The sequence below is a fragment of the Ranitomeya variabilis genome, chromosome 4 (assembly GCF_051348905.1).
Source record: "Ranitomeya variabilis isolate aRanVar5 chromosome 4, aRanVar5.hap1, whole genome shotgun sequence".
NCBI classification, from domain to species: domain Eukaryota; kingdom Metazoa; phylum Chordata; class Amphibia; order Anura; family Dendrobatidae; genus Ranitomeya; species Ranitomeya variabilis.
In genome coordinates, this window is record NC_135235.1 from 534394924 (window position 1) to 534411315 (window position 16392).

The window sequence follows — 16392 nt, forward strand, 5'->3', positions numbered from 1 at the left end:
TGAATGTTTTAAGGCAAAAAAGGAGGCTTGGTTTGGGGGTGTAAAAAGGTTCTAATGGTAGTTGTCAATAGGAAAGAATATTCACTTAACCATTTAATCTCCAAGCATTGCAAAATTATGAATTTGTGTCCTATATTTCATTATATTTTGTGGATTATAGTGTAGGGCTCTTGCTGAGAAGCAGTTCAAAGCAGCTTTAAAAGGAGCATAAACAGGGGATTAAAGCAGCATTTCAGCAAAGTGCTTGGAAAAGGAGTAAGCATGATAGGTTAATAAAGTACTGCATATTACAAAAATTAATAACTTTGCATTGACCAGAAAGTAATTAAATACTAAATAAATAGAAAAGTTTAGTTACCCTTTAAATGCTATTCATATCCCTAACGTCTGTGATACATACTATGTTTGAGTAACCTCAAAAATTAGGAATAGGTCCCTTTTTTTACAATTTTTTTGTATGATGGTAGAAGTAAAGCTTCAATAATTTACCGTGGGTTAAATTATCTAGTATAGAGTGTGAATTTAGTTTGTGGTTCAAAAAAGGATGCGGTAAAAGGTGTTCGATCTACCCCCACAATGTAAAATAAAGTGCTCCGCTAGTAAATAACCTTTATCACTTGTGATCATCCACGATAACACTGACGTAGTGCAGCCCATGGTTTTCCTTGTCTAGCTGCTATTTATATTAGTGTATGGTGTAATTATAGGGCACAAGCTGGCATAAAACTGCTTTCCTATGTACAATTTTTAACCTCATAACGACCAGAGGTATTTTTGATTTTGCATCTTTATTTTTTATTCCCCTTCTTCCAAGGAGAATAACTTTTTTACCTTAGAGGTCATGTTTGTAAAGGTTGCACAACAAATATGGCAGAGATTTCAGCTTTATGATGGGTTTACATTCAGCTTTTCCAGACACCCGAGCCGCAAGTCTGCATAGATATATATTGATATGTGTGCAGTTGTGGCCACAACTTTTGATGCTGACACCAATTTTTGATTTCATAAGTTTTGCTTCTTCATTTTTTACAGCCACAATTTGCATTGACTCTAGATTGTTATGAAAAAATGGTCAGATGAATTGCAAAAAATTGCAGTTATTCCTTGCCATGAAAGTTAATCACAAAATAAACTAATTTCCACTGATATTAAGGGATGGTCTGATTAGCTCAGGTGAAAATGTTAAAGGGAACCCGTCACCTGAATTTGGCAGGTCCTTTTTTGGGTCATATGGGCGACCCAAAAAAGGACCCGCCAAATTCAGGTGACAGGTTCCCTTTAAGGGGGTTGTCCACTACTCAGACAACCCCTTCTGATTCCCTGTGTTCCCCTCAGTAAAATAACACTTATACTGTGATTGTGGTACATTGTTATTTCACTGGATCCCTGCAGCCAATCAATGTTGACTTCACTCTCCCCTCCTTCGAACAAATCAAGACATTCAAAGAAAGTGAGAGAGTAGAAGCAGTCCCACTTCCTCCAGATGTCAATTGGGTCCTTAGGATAGGAAAGTGACTGCAGGGATTGCATGTCATAACAATGTCATGTGATCCCCGGGAAAGCCGCTGCTGGATCAGAGCCTGCATCGAAGGTTGACAACCCCTTTAAGGAAGACAAGGCAGCTGATATCACTCTGTCACAATGATTGATTTATAAGAGTGGACTAGTTGCTTTACATGGGGGCTGTGTTTGAAATCATCGTATCTTGTTAACCACGGTTACCTTCAGTCATTGTTGCTTTGCATCAAAAGCTTTACAGATAAAGACATTGCTGATCTTAAGATTGCCCCTAAATCAACCATTTATTGGCTCATCAAGAGACAGGTTCATTTGCTGTGAAAAATGTAAGAAAGTTCTTACTGAGAGCTGTAAGAGCCGGGAAAAATATATAGACAGACAATCCTCTAAGAAACGCCAAGAAAAGACTGACACTGTGATAAAGGGACAGGTGGAGTCTGGCTCTCCAAGTTGAGTAAGGGGTTATTACTTAATACCTTTTGGCCAATGTACTCCAGCCCCTCTTTTATGTACACCGGAAATGTTTTACTTATCCCAATGGTCTCGAATCCTCATTTATGCTTCTTTTAGATCACTCTTCTTTTTTTATCCTGTGGTATTCACTGACATTTATTATGCCAGTTCTAAGTTCTTTCATAATGTCAAAGACATTTATTAAAAGACCTTAATACATTTGTGATACAGTTTATGACTTTATGAGGGGATTAAACAATAGCAGCTCCCTCTATGGCAGTCTCCATATGGCCATACTTTCCATGGCTCCCATTCCTTTGAATGGGTGCTATATAATTCTACATGGGAGACGTGATCAGACAGAATTTTCCCAACATTCTATGTTGTTATTACAGTAGATGCCAATCCAATAGTGGTTGTCGCCTGGAGCCGGCATACTAAGGGTGTATGCCTTGATGTTGGATGCCAGAGGAGGACCACCACAAGCTACATTGGACAGAGTGTTTCGAGACTTAGAGGAATGAAATAGATATTTTATCAATTTGAAGAAAATCCTAGTTAAGCCTTTGTTGTTGCCCACCTTGTCCAGACCACTGTACGACAAGTCCGCCTCAATATGCAGAAATGTCCATTATCTATTCATTGCTCTATATTATAGCTTATCTAAGTAGACTTCTCATTCAGAAGCTTCACAAAGCTTGGTAGCACCCAAATCCAAATCAAATTGTATTCTGATTCATTTCATAACAAGCCAGGGTGGACGTTGCAGCACCCTTTGCACCGGCACAGGGCCAAAAAGGTGAGGGGGCACACTCCTACCTCCAAAACAGCAAGAAGCTGCTGTCACAGACATGTTATTGGACCGCAAAGAGCCCACATCCTGTTCTTGCACAGGGGCCCTTTTCTGCCTATGCCCATCACTATAATAGGAATTTGCAGGAATTGGGGCTCCATTTTGGGGGGCAGAGGACCCAATAACCATACTGTGTATTGCCCACCTTCTGTACTGCAACAATCCCCACCGGATACATTCTGGACCTCCATCTATAATGGTGCAGCAGCAGCAAGAATTCATCATGCACTTTTAGAAGCAACTCTCGATCATGTCTACTAAGAGGGCAAGTACTTTGGGGGATGATTCCCGTCAAGGGAAAATCACGTATTAAGTGTGCGGTGCCGAATTTCCAATATAACTTGAATAGGAGTTAAGGGGCCACCTGACTAAGCTAAAACTGCCAGATTCAACCCAAAGTAAAAGAAGACGTGCAGAACTAATTGGTGTAATATTGTATTGTGCATAAGGTTTATAAAAAATGGCCCCAAAGAACATATTTGGAGCAAAAGAGGGGGCAGAGATGCTGATTGCCATTACGTATATTAATTGATAAATGTTTCACTTGACAGCAGCTGTCCCCTAAAATGTCAGGACAGAGGAAGCAATCACTTTACGGTCAGTGGTCCCTTATGATTTCGGTTTCTCAGATAGTCAAGATTTGGTGCATAAAAGTTAAGCTACAGCCAGTGCCTATATACTCACCAGGAAGAATATATATTGTAATTTCGACTCAGCGCATGGCTGTGTGCCCCATGCCACCAGGAACCGATAATATGTACAATTGTGGTGCAGGGTAGAGGACGGTGACATCTGGATGATAGGTCAATATTAATGACTTAGGAAGTTGGTGGACAGGTTGGAGGTGACGTGGCAGCTGTGTGACACTAAAACAGGAAGAGCATAAAACTTCCAGGACATAATGGAGGTGTAGATGACATGTGTCTGCTGGGGGTCACTACAGATGTAGGCACAGGACATATGGAGGGGGTACAAAACTAATCACATTGTGATAGTGACAGCAAAGGTCAGGATGCTTTGAGCTACAGTACCCTCGGCACCAAGAATATGGAATTAATTACTTTAATCCAAGATTAAAAGGTCCTCCATGACTTTTAAACATGATATCAATGGGTCCAGAGTGGTGCAAAAGTAAAAAATGAATAACCAAACTCACCTATCAGACAGGTGCAGCTCCTCCAGTCTGCTATCGGTGGTCCCTCCAAGCTCCTGTTTTCCTCATAAAGAGGTAATCCCATCTCTAAGAATCCTATCTGAACATGTAGTAGGTATAATAATATTAGTAAATTAGAAATGTAGTATAGTTGTTCTGATAAGCTATGTCATTTACCCCATGTGCAGGGCATTGAAGTAGAATAGTTTTCCATGGTTATGACCATTGACAATTAACAAATTTACTAACTGTCACTATATGAGTCGTAGTAATCATGGATACCTAAGCTATTGCAATGCCCTGCACATGGGGTAGATGACATAACTTATCAGAAGAACTATACTTCATTTCTACTTGGAGGTATTTGCTAATAATATTATTATTACACTTAATACATATTGGGATAGGATCTTGCTTATAAGAATTAAGGCTTGTGCGAATTGTCAAGGCTGACGTGAAGCCGGCAGCAGAGCCAAAGTTCAGTGTTGTTTCGAAGGATGTTTTCTTCTGTTTGTTTTTTTTTACTTTCGCACATTCCAATAAGCCATGTTCTCATGTAGTGTAAAGGTACCTTCACACGAAGCGACGCTGCAGCGATAGCGACAACGATGTCGATCGCTGCAGCGTCGCTGTTTGGTCGCTGGAGAGCTGTCACACAGACCGCTCTCCAGCGATCAACTATGCCGAGGTCCCCTGGTAACCAGGGTAAACATCGGGTAACTAAGCGCAGGGCCGCGCTTAGTAACCCGATGTTTACCCTGGTTACCAGCGTAAAATCTAAAAAAAACAAACAGCACATACTTACATTCACGTCCCCCTGCGTCCACTTCCTGACTGACTGAGCGCCGTACAGTGAGAGCAGAGCGGTGACGTCACCGCTGTGCTGCTTTCACTTTCACTTTGCGGCGCTGAGTCAGAGGAGGAAGCAGACTGCAGGGGACGCAATGTGAGTATGTGCTGTTTGTTTTTTTTACATTTTACGCTAGTAACCAGGGTAAACATCGGGTAACTAAGCGCGGCCCTGCGCTTAGTAACCCGATGTTTACCCTGGTTACCAGTGTAAAATATCGCTGGTATCGTTGCTTTTGCTTTCAAACACAACGATACACAGCGATCGGACGACCAAATAAAGTTCTGGACTTTATTCAGCGACCAGCGACATCACAGCAGGATCCTGATCGCTGCTGCGTGTCAAACGAAACGATATCGCTAGCGAGGACGCTGCAACGTCACGGATTGCTAGCGATATCGTTATAATGTCGTTTCGTGTGAAGGTACCTTAAGTACTGCTTCTTTGTGCAGAAAATCTGCTGCATTTAGCTGTCCAAACAGAGTGCGTCTGATTTCATGAAAACGTATGCCCAATGCCAATGGAGCTGTTAAACTGTTCAGTGCTTGGTGCATTTTTTCTCTATAGGCTTCTATTAGTTGCCTGAAAATGGGCAAGTAGAAACAAAGCAGAGGGACACAGTGAGCATCATGTTGCCTCCATCTTTGAAATTTCGAAGACGGAAGCCCATTACAACAAGGTCAAGCAGCAGACATTGGGGACAACGAAGCTACAGACCGGCAGAGGGTGAAAGCGACTCTCCACTGACTGGGCTGACCATCATCTTATTCGAATGTCACTCAGCAACCGCAGGATGACATCAAGTGACCTACAAAAGGAATGGCAAATGGCAACTGGGGTGAAGTGCATGGCAAGAACAGTTCGTAACAGGCTCCTAGAGGCAGACCTCAAGTCATGTAAAGCTAGAAAAAAGCCTTTTATCAATGAGAAGCAAAGGAGAGCCAGGCTGAAGTTTGCTCAAAACCATAAGGATTGGACCATAGAGGACTGGAGTAAGGTAATCTTCTCTGATGAGTCCAATTTTCAGCTTTGTCCAACACCTGGTCGTCTAATGGTTAGACGGAGATCTGGAGAGGCGTACAAGCCACAGTGTCTTGCACCCACTGTGAAATTTGGTGGAGGATTGGTGATGATCTGGGGATGCTTCAGTAAGGCTGGAATTGGGCAGGTTAATATTTGCGAAGGACGGATGAATCAAGCCGCATACAAGGTTATCCTTGAAAAACACTTCTACTCAGGCAATGTTCCCCAACTCTGAGGACTGTTTTTTCCAGCAGGACAATGCCCCATGCCACACAGCTAGGTCAAACAATGTGTGGATGAAGGACCACCACATCAAATCCCTGTCATGGCCAGCCCAATCTCCAGACCTGAACCACATTGAAAACCACTGGAATGTAATCAAGAGGAAGATGGATAGTCACAAGCCATCAAACAAAGAAGAACTGCTTAACTTTTTGTGCCAGGAGTGGCATAAGGTCACCCAAAAGCAGTATGAAAGACTGGTGGAAAGCATGCCAAGATGCATGAAAGTTATGATTAAAAATCATGGTTATTCCACCAATTATTGATTTCTGAACTCTTTCTGAGTTAAAACATGAGTATTATTGTTTCTACATGAATAAGAATGTTTTATTTGCATTATTTGAGGTCTGAAAGCACTGTTTTTTTTAATCATTCTGTCAATTTCTCATTTGCTGCAAATAAACACAAAATTTTTAGCTTTAAATTTCGGAGACATGTTGTCAGTAGTTTATAGTGTAAAACAACAATGTACATTTTACTCAAAAAATATACCTATAAAGAAAAAAATCAGAGAAACTGAAAATTTTGCAGTGGTCTCTTAATTTTTGTCAGAGCTGTACATTCCTTGCTTCCTAGACTTGGAGCTGCTGGATGTATTAGATCTATAAGCCTTCAGGTGCAAGCAAGAAGGTTCCTATTGACAGAGAAAGCAGTAATCTTATGGCTCTCAGGGTGATGAGAGTCATAGTTTCAGCTTTAGAGATACATTTTAAAACACTACTTATCTACTGTCAGCTTGGGATATAATTATAAACTTTAGGTGGTCCTGATAATTTAAGGACTTGATATTGATGTTTATGAAAGCAGGTGCAGGGATGAAGTAACGGTCAGAGGCAGAACAAGGGTTAACAAAGGGGTTTAATGTAACAGCGTTAACTCCACACAGGGAGAGGATTAATGGAGGGGAGGATGAACAAGATATACTTGGTAAACCTAGGGGCAACAGTTGTGGGATTGAGTAGGGGAGAGTTCAAAGGTATCAAACTTATCAATTCGGCGTGGATGAGGAGCAGTCTTTGCAATGATGGTGGTGGCGTCCCGGCTTGTACACTTGAAGGGTCCAGAGTCATCCTGGTCCGGAGGAGGTCCAGGGTCCTGATGTCATCAGTGATCCTGAGATGTCCGGTCATGGGTCCTGGATCCAAGAAGAGAGCCGCTGGAGAGATGTGAGTCCTTTCTTTTAAGCGCTGGCACAGCTCTGTAGTATGCGGGAGCAGATATCTTAGGCCACCATATTCGGTCTGCGGCTTGGTTGTCTTGTCTCGAAGTGCACCCCTTGCGGTCGGGTCGTGAAGAGGAATCACTAATGCTCAGTGGCGTTACAGGAGTCGGAACTGTCAGGGATACCGGGAGGTGTCTCTGCCTATCGTTTCCGGTAAGTCTTCGTGGGCTCCTCGGGCTTGGGCCTACTTTGTCCTGACTACTCAGCAACGGAGGACTCACAGTCAACCTACGGGCACTACAGCTTCCCGTCGCCACTCTGTTTGTTCCAGCGCACTGTCGCCCTTTTATATTCTCCACACCCCCTGGGCTCAAGTTCAATGGTCTGTCCAGAGAACTAAGCTTACCCCCCTGCAACGTGGGTGACAGCACTGATGGTTTCGGACTCCTCCTGGATAAGGCACCTTACATTTATCCTATAAGTAGGATAAGACATCAGTATTAGAACAGCTCGTGTCTGAGACCCGTCTGTATTCCGCTGTCTACAGATAAGAGTAGATAGCACCTGTGGGGGAGCTGGGTGTGGACCCCCACGTATTTGATATTGATGACCTAACCTATGGGTGCAGCTAGATGGCCCTATAAGTCAGAGTGAGATTGGAATGCAGTGAGCAGGCTGGCCGGCAGCACCGCTTATCCAAGAGTGACAGATTCATAAAAATACTTGACGCTGCCATGCTCGGGTCAAGAGATCCACCGTGCACTGTGTTCTGATCTCACTCTGATTTATGTGTCTGTCTTACTCTGCTCATTAATATCAGAGTTCCGGACCACCTCTTTAATGCAGGACTGCAGACTACCCTGTTGTATATGGGTATGTCATAGTAATTAAGTCATCATTGTAAATCAGGAGACAACAGGAAACTGCTCGATGTGTTTGTTTCTAGACTAATAAGGAAGTAAAGTCACAGGAAAGTTCATAATTTTAAAGATTGCTGACATTTAATGGCCACCTGACACAGAGGACATCAGTAAATCTCCCCACCACATGTAAAAGCAGGAAACAGATGGGGCTCTCCTATGTCACTCGACCAAATGACTTTTCACATGCCATGGGGGATTCCGGGACATTGAGAGGACGGCAATATTCTGTGCTCTATGACATAAGTACACACGTCTAATATTAATACTTTATAACCAAATGTCCAGCATTTTACACGGGCACTTACCCTAAATTCTTCATATTCATAATAGTGCGATCACTTGATATACATTTTACATAACAGTTAGATTTCATTTGTTTGTTTATATTTTTCTATATTTTTTTGTATTGTCGGCTCTTAGGTTGATCCTATGAAATTTTAGGGGGCACACACTACATTTTCCTTTGTTAATCAGATCTCCAAGTATTTGTAGAGTGGGAATGTTTTAGGTACGGTAATTAGTCATTTTGGTTAATCAAACTATTTTTGCCAGAATTATGGTGTAAAACAGTATGAAGTGTCGCAAACTTTTTGCGCAGCTCGTAGACTTTTGGCATTCTCACAGTGCCTCCAACTAATTCTGGCAATTTTTAAAAACTAGTTAGAGCTTAGCAGGAAGGGCATGCTCCTAGAATAACAGACAAATTCATCATCAGGGTTTAACATAGTAGTTATAATTATTTTATATAAATATTGACTGTAACACTTAATGTTGAGCTGAATTAAGTATGCTGACATCCCCCATATACCATTTGAGCCCATAAACAGTCCCTTCTATATATCGTATGAGCCACACACCATCCCTATATACCGTAAGAGCCCCCACACAACCCCAGTATACCGTAAGAGCCCACACAAGTCTCCTGTATAGTATAAGAGCCCCCACATAGCGTCCTATATACAGTATGTGCCCCACATAGCCTTTCCATATCTAGCATGAACCCCACATAGCCTCCTCATGTCTAGCATGATAGCCCCATTGCCTCCCTATGTCCAGCATGAGAACCTCATAGCATCCCCATATCAAGCATAAGAATCCCAGAGCCTCCCCGTGTTCAGCATGAAAGCACCATAGCCTCCCCATGTCCGGCATGAGACCCCATGTCTTGCATGAGAGCCCCATAGCCTCCCCATGTCCAGCATAAGAGCCCCATAGCCTCTGCATGTCAGGCATGAGAGCACCATAGCCTCGCCATGTCCGGCATGAGAACTTGATAGCCTCACCATGTTCGGCATGACATCCCCATAGCTTCCCCATGCACAGCAGGACACCCCCAAAGCTTCTGGATGTCCAGGAGGACTCACCCATAGCCTTCCCATATCCAGCATGACACCCCCATAGCCTCCCCATGTCCAGCATGACACCCCTATAGCCCCCCTTGTCCAGCATGACACCCCATGTCCAGCAAAAGAGCCCCATAGCCTCCCCATGTCCAGCACGACACCTCCATAGCCTCCACAAGTCCAGCATGACACCCCTATAGCCTCCATATGTCCAGCCAAACATCCTATACACATGGAAAAAACCACCACATACTGACCTCACTCCTGTTCCCCTGACACTCTGCTCCTGTCTCCGCAGTGCACATCTGACACAATGAAATTACGTCATTGCATCAGCTGTTTCTCATGCTAACTGGTGGAAAAATGGGCGCGTGGCTCCTCCTCCACCAATGCATTCATTGGGGACAGCGGTAACAGCAGTGACAATGTGATGGCAGCGGGGGGAGTGGTGGTGTGGTCTGTGGGCCACTGTTTTCAAGCCCTCGGCTGTATCGGTCCGGGGACTGGACTTGAACAGCCAGAGGGCTTGATGTGGCCCACGGGCTGCACTTTGCCCGAGTCTGAAAGAGGGATTGAAAAGGTTCAGTTGTGGGTACATTGGATACAGGAAGTGGGTTTACAAGTTATAATTCAGTTAAATGGTTGGGACCAGTCAACCAAAGGGGGGACAAGGTCAGCTGGAGGGCAAAAGAAGTACAGACTGTTTAGCAGTATGAGAACCTCGACAATAGACATTCCTGTAACGTCTGAGACTAAGTCCCCAAAGTAGGCATTGGGAAGTTTGCCTTATTCCCTTTCAGTAAGTGAAAGCTGGATGGGGAAATGCCACATCCCCCCATTAAATCCAGTACTCCCGGACTGGGAAAAGAAAACGTAAACAAACCAGTTAGATAGTGCAAAATGTTTTGAAAAGGGCATTTAACAGGTTTAAACTTTTTCTTCCCTTAGAGGCACTTTTTGGTTTTAACGTTGCCAACATATTTACAAAAGTATATCTGGTCTTATACTAGGGTGTCCTTGTTCACGAACAACAGTACCAATGCGGGGGACCCGTCATAAACCCCAAACATAGGCCCTGGGTGGACTACAAGGTGCATATCCACACCCGGTGTTCAGCCAGGCAAGACAGTTTTGCTTCAGGCCTGTGAGCAAACAAGGCCCTACCCATGCTGGCAATCTGGATAGAACCAGAGGTGCACCTTGGAGGTGCCAACTATGTACAGTAAAGTTTTGGGGCAATTCACCGTCCATTACCCTATTGTCCATTTTAAACCTTTAATAAGCAAAAGCAAACAGTTTAAAACAGGTAACAGCAATTATTGACAGCTCATATTTTTAGTCCCTGTAACGGGCTGGCATTTGACCTCTGGTACTACGGGTAGACCTACGCAGTACAGGGATTGATAGTGACCTGACAGGATTCACTATTCTTGCTACCACTGGTGTAGTGCACTCTCTTATGGCTATACTTCTGGTGATTCTACGTAACACAGGTATACTGTATCTTTCGGGACTTCCTCTACTCACTGTGGGCATGACAGATTCACCGATAGCAGTGGTGGATTCTCTGATTCCACTGTTGGTGTGACGTCTGTTGCTTGAACCCGCTGGTGTAGAGTCTCCTCTGGTTCAAATTGATTTTGAGTCACCTCTTTCTCTGGTATTTCCAACTGGGGAAAAGTCAAAACAGGCACCACTATGGCTTGATGTACTTGAGTCCAAGACTGGGGAAAGTCTCCAAGAATGGTATGGATTCTTTTTTCCTCTGCTTCCGTAGGTTGAGAAGTACCTGAATCTTTTTCCTTGTCTCTCAGTTGGTTAGGACACACTTTTAGATGATCCCTTGATACTGCAGTCAAGGTTTCTCCTCCATCTTTGCTTATAAGAAACACTTAAGTATTGTCAATGTTTAATGGTAAGATGGTATATGGTTCTGCTTCCCACTCGTCATCAAGTTTGTGCATTCTTCTTTTTCACTTTAGAACTTGTTCACCTGGTGACAAGGGAATTGCAGGGGCATGTTGATTATAATTTCTCTCTTGTTTTTGTCTTGCCTGGGACAAGCTTCTTTCCACACATTCTTGTTCTTGACGGTATTTCTGCTGTCGCTCAGTATCCCATCTGATGATGTTGCTTCTGGTGTGAGGACTCCCATTTCAAGATCAACAGGTAATTTGCTAGATCTTCCTCTCATCAGTTAGGCTGGAAGCAGTTGGTGGAATTCACTGGGATGTGATTGTACAGATCTACCAAGTCTGGCAACTTCTCTGGTCATAAGTTTCTCTCTTCCAAAGGCAAGGTTTTCAACAGGTCGATTACCACTTGATTCATCTTCTCACACATATCGTTAGTCTGAGGATGGTATGGCGTTGTTCTTATCTTCTTACATCCGTACAGGTTGCAGAACTCCTGGAACACTTCCGCTTCAAAGGCTGGGCCTTGGTCGGTAAGTACCTTCTCAGGGTAACCATGTGGTCAAACAAAGTGTTGGAAGGCCTTGGCTGCCGTCTTCGCTGTCTGGTCCTTAACAGGCATGACTACCAGGAATCTGGAGTAATGGTCCACAATGGTCAGAGCATAGACATAGCCTGACTGGCTTGGAGTTAGCTTCACGTGGTCTAAGGCCACCAGTTCAAGTGGCTGTTTGGTGACTATGGGCTGTAGGGGAGCCCTTTGGCTGTCACGGTCCTTTCTGTCACGGATGTATATAGGGAAGTTCCCCTTAAACCGGGTTTAGAGCTCCCCCTTCTGGCCTGGAGTCAGAATGTGTTGAATGTAAGGTTACCTGCCAAAGGGATCCCTCCTGTCTCTAGGCATGGCATTACCCTCCCCGAGAGGAAAGGCAGCACCACTGTGGTACCCGAACTCTTGGGGTGCCACATGTACATTTAGGGTATGTGCACATGATGTGTTTTTCAGGTGGATTCCACATGATAAAATGCTTAAGAAACGCTACAAAGAATTAACATATGCATTGCAATGTCAAAACGACTTGCAGTACATACACTGCTCACAAAAAGTAAAAGATATTTTGCTTTCCGGCAAAATTTCAGGATTAACCTAAAATGCACCTCTAACCTTTTCAGGTAAACTTAATGTGACCTTCTCTAAACTTTTGAATGCATGTGTCTGTCCAACTGGTCAATGTTTCAGTACTTTTCGCACAACTTGCTGTTCTCTAACAAGGAACTTAATGGCAAAATTCACAACAGGTGCTTCATCCATGAAGAGACCAATGAATTTCTGGGTTCAATTAGAATTGGTATTTAAGTGCAGCGCCCCCACCGCCGCAGGGCCGAGGGGTACCCGGTACCGGGCCTCTGAGTCTCTGCTCTGGGGTTGTCACGGTGGCTAGGCCCCGGTCCGTGACCCTGCCGAGGGACGCACAGTATCGGATAATGATGATAGGTGGATGTGGTGGTGCGGTGCAGTAAATAACGAGGACACCAGGTTGCAGTCTCTTTACCTCTTTACTGAAGATCTCTGGGTCCTCAGTCCGGATAACCAGGCTTCGCAAGTCCGGCCGGTCCAATGGCACCTCCAGAGTTCTCTTAACAGGTGGAAATCTGTGCCTTCCTTCTAGCGCTATGTGTTGCGGTCCTTCCCTGCTGTGCTTACGGAAAGTCCCCACAACTGTTGTGTCTGTTTCTTAAGTTCCCTCACAATTAGATGATGTTCTGCTAATCCTCCATCCCTCCCTGATGTTACGGTTAGGACGGCACCCGTATGACGGGTAGGCTCGGAGCTCTTCCGGGACCCTAGAGTCGCCCCTCTCCACAAGTTGCCCCCCAAGACTGCATAGGTGATTTAGATGAGACAGCCCGCCTTTGACTGACTGTCCTGCCGTTGGTTTAGAGTATTGCTTGAAGCTGAATATTGTAATACTCCCTCGGCGTTCCGGCCGCCGGTTATGCGCCTCAATAGGATGTTGCCTCGGTCTTACAGCACGACTCCTACTGGTATCCTCCTTCTTGCTTTGATCTCGTTTCTCACTCAGCACAATCTATCTTGCTTCCAATCCCTCCTTGGGCACCACCGCTATGCTGAGCAGGCACGGCCCCGTTACGTTCGCTCAAGTTGCCAAGTCTCTGTCAGGATCCCACCCCTGACAGGGACCCTACTGAATCTTCCCCTGCAACACCCTCTGCCACAAGGTGTTGCCTGGTTCCCATCCAGTCGGCTTTCTCCCTAACTTCCTGCCTGACCCCCAGTTTTACCAGTATGTGAGGAGTGGCCTAATGAATAGAACCCTTAGCTCCCCCTGGAGGCCCGGCTGTGAAATGTATTGGTGTCTGTGATACCTGGTCAGATGAACTCCTTCAGTGCCATCAGACGTACCATAGCTCCCCTTAGCGGCGGAGCCACAGTACTGCAACGACCAGGACTCTGGGGCGCTGCATAAGCAGTCCTCAGCATCATGCTGTTCACGTTTTGACATTGATTAACAGTACCTTGCTATTGTGAGGTTTCAAGCAGGATGTTCTTAAACGTGGCAACTGAGCTTAGAGCAGGGGTGGCAAATCTTTTTTCTGCGATGGGCCATTTGGACATTTATATGATCCTTCGGGGACCGTAAAAACTCCACCCACAAAGTACATCCTGACTCTGGTGTCAGGATGTAATCTTTCATTACATGCCCTTCAATGTTTAGTAGTGAACACTGCGTGTGTGTGCTAACAGAGCAAGAAGAAATTAATGAGCTTGTGGCAATCAAAATATAGCTCCTTGCCCAAGAATGCGGTCCCTGAGAATCTGCTCGGGCCTGATAAAAGGTCATCGAGGGCCGTAAATGGCCAAGGGGCCTGAGGTTACCCACCCCTGGCTTAGAGTGTCACAGAGTGTGATCAGCAGGTTGCAACAGAGATACAGAAAGACTCGAAGAGTCACAGAAAGGCAGAGAAGCAGACATCCTTTGGCCACATCCCACACTGATGACCTCTTCTTTGTGAACAATGACCTTTGGAATTGGATGATGAATCCCACACAACTCCAAGCACATTTAAGGGAGGTGAGAGGCACCCAAGGATCATGTCAGACCAATCAAAACCATTTACATCAGTGTGATCTGTATTTGTAATGTACCAAAAAGCATCTGGGAATACTGTGCCAAAAGCCTCTGTTTGTACGGCGCCAAAATGCCTCTGTTTGTACTGTACCAAAAAGTCTCTGGGAGTATTGTACCAAAAGGCCTCTGTTTGTACTGTGCCAAAAAGTCTCTATTTGTTCTGTCCAAAAAGGCTCTGGGAGTACTATGCCAAAATGCCTCTGTTTGTACTGTACCAAAAAGCCTCTTGGAGTACTGTGCCAAAAAAGCCTCTGTACGGCACCAAAATCCTCTGGTAGTACTGTGCTCAAAAGCCTCTGTTTGTACGTCACCAAAATCCTCTGGTAGTACTGTGCCAAAAAGCCTCTGATTGTACTGTACCAAAAAGTCTCTGGGAGTACTGTACCAAAAGGCCTCTGTGTGTACTGTGCCAAAAAGTCTCTATTTGTTCTGTCCAAAAAGGCTCTGGGAGTACTGTGCCAAAAAGTTTCTGTTTGCACTGTACCAAAAAACTTCTGAGAGTATTGTGCCAAAAGGCTTCTGTGTACCCTGCAACAATGTCTGTACGAGTAGTGTGCCTGAAAAATGATACTCTGCCACTGTGTCCATACGAGTCGTGGCCCTAAAAAATTTTTTATACCACTGCAATCGAGTCTGTGGGACTACTGCGCCAAAAAACCTGTGTGTGTGTACTCTGTACATCTCTGTGGGAGTACTCTGAAAAAAGCCTCTGTGGGGGTACTCTGCAAAGCAGCCCGTGTGGGTGTACTCAGCAAAACATTTTTTTATGTTTGTTTTATTTTTTTATTTGGGTAGGCCCCAAAACATTGTGAATGGAAAATAGAACAAACAAACTGCTGTGGAGTCTAACATTGACTGGGTGCATCTGGTACACTTCAGCCAACGGTCCTATGGGATCTACACCTGGTTCATTTTAACACTAGAACTACTGGTATAGTCATTTTGACTACTTGCACTTTTTATTTCTCTTCTGCATTTTTCGGAATTCCGGCTTGAGACTCGGTGACTTTTCCTCAAATAGGATGTGAAAAAAGATTTTGTGACAATAAATAATTTTGGTGAAAAATTGCGTGTTTTTTTTCCAAATTTACCTTTAACTACTAAAGGTAGTCATTTTGACTACCTACTATATTTTGCTGTCCTTTTGTCACTAAATGTTGCTGTAAAGTTTTGTGCATAATTTTTTCACTGTATCTTATTTACCCTGATGTTCATATAGACGTAGTTCAATTCAGATGTCAACTTTTCACATTTTCCTTGTGTTATCTGGTTCTATTAAGGTACCTTCACACGAAACGACTTTGTAACGATATCGCTAGCGATCCGTGACGTTGCAGCGTCCTGGCTAGCGATATCGTTTAGTTTGACAGGCAGCAGCGATCAGGATCCTGCTGTGATGTCGCTGGTCGCTGAATAAAGTTCAGAACTTTATTTGGTCGTCCGATCGCCGTGTATCGTTGTGTTTGACAGCAAAAGCAACGATACCAGCGATATTTTACACTGGTAACCAGGGTAAATATCGGGTTACTAAGCGCAGGGCCGCACTTAGTAACCCGATGTTTACCCTGGTTACCAGCGTAAAATGTAAAAAAAACAAACAGTACATACTTACATTCGCATCCCCCGCCGTCTGCTTCCCACACTGACTGAGCGCCGCAAAGTGAAAGTGAAAGCACAGCACAGCGGTGACGTCACCACTGTGCCCTGCTACTGCCAGCGCTCAGTCAGTCAGTCAGTGCAGGAAGCGGACGCCGGGGGACGCATGTA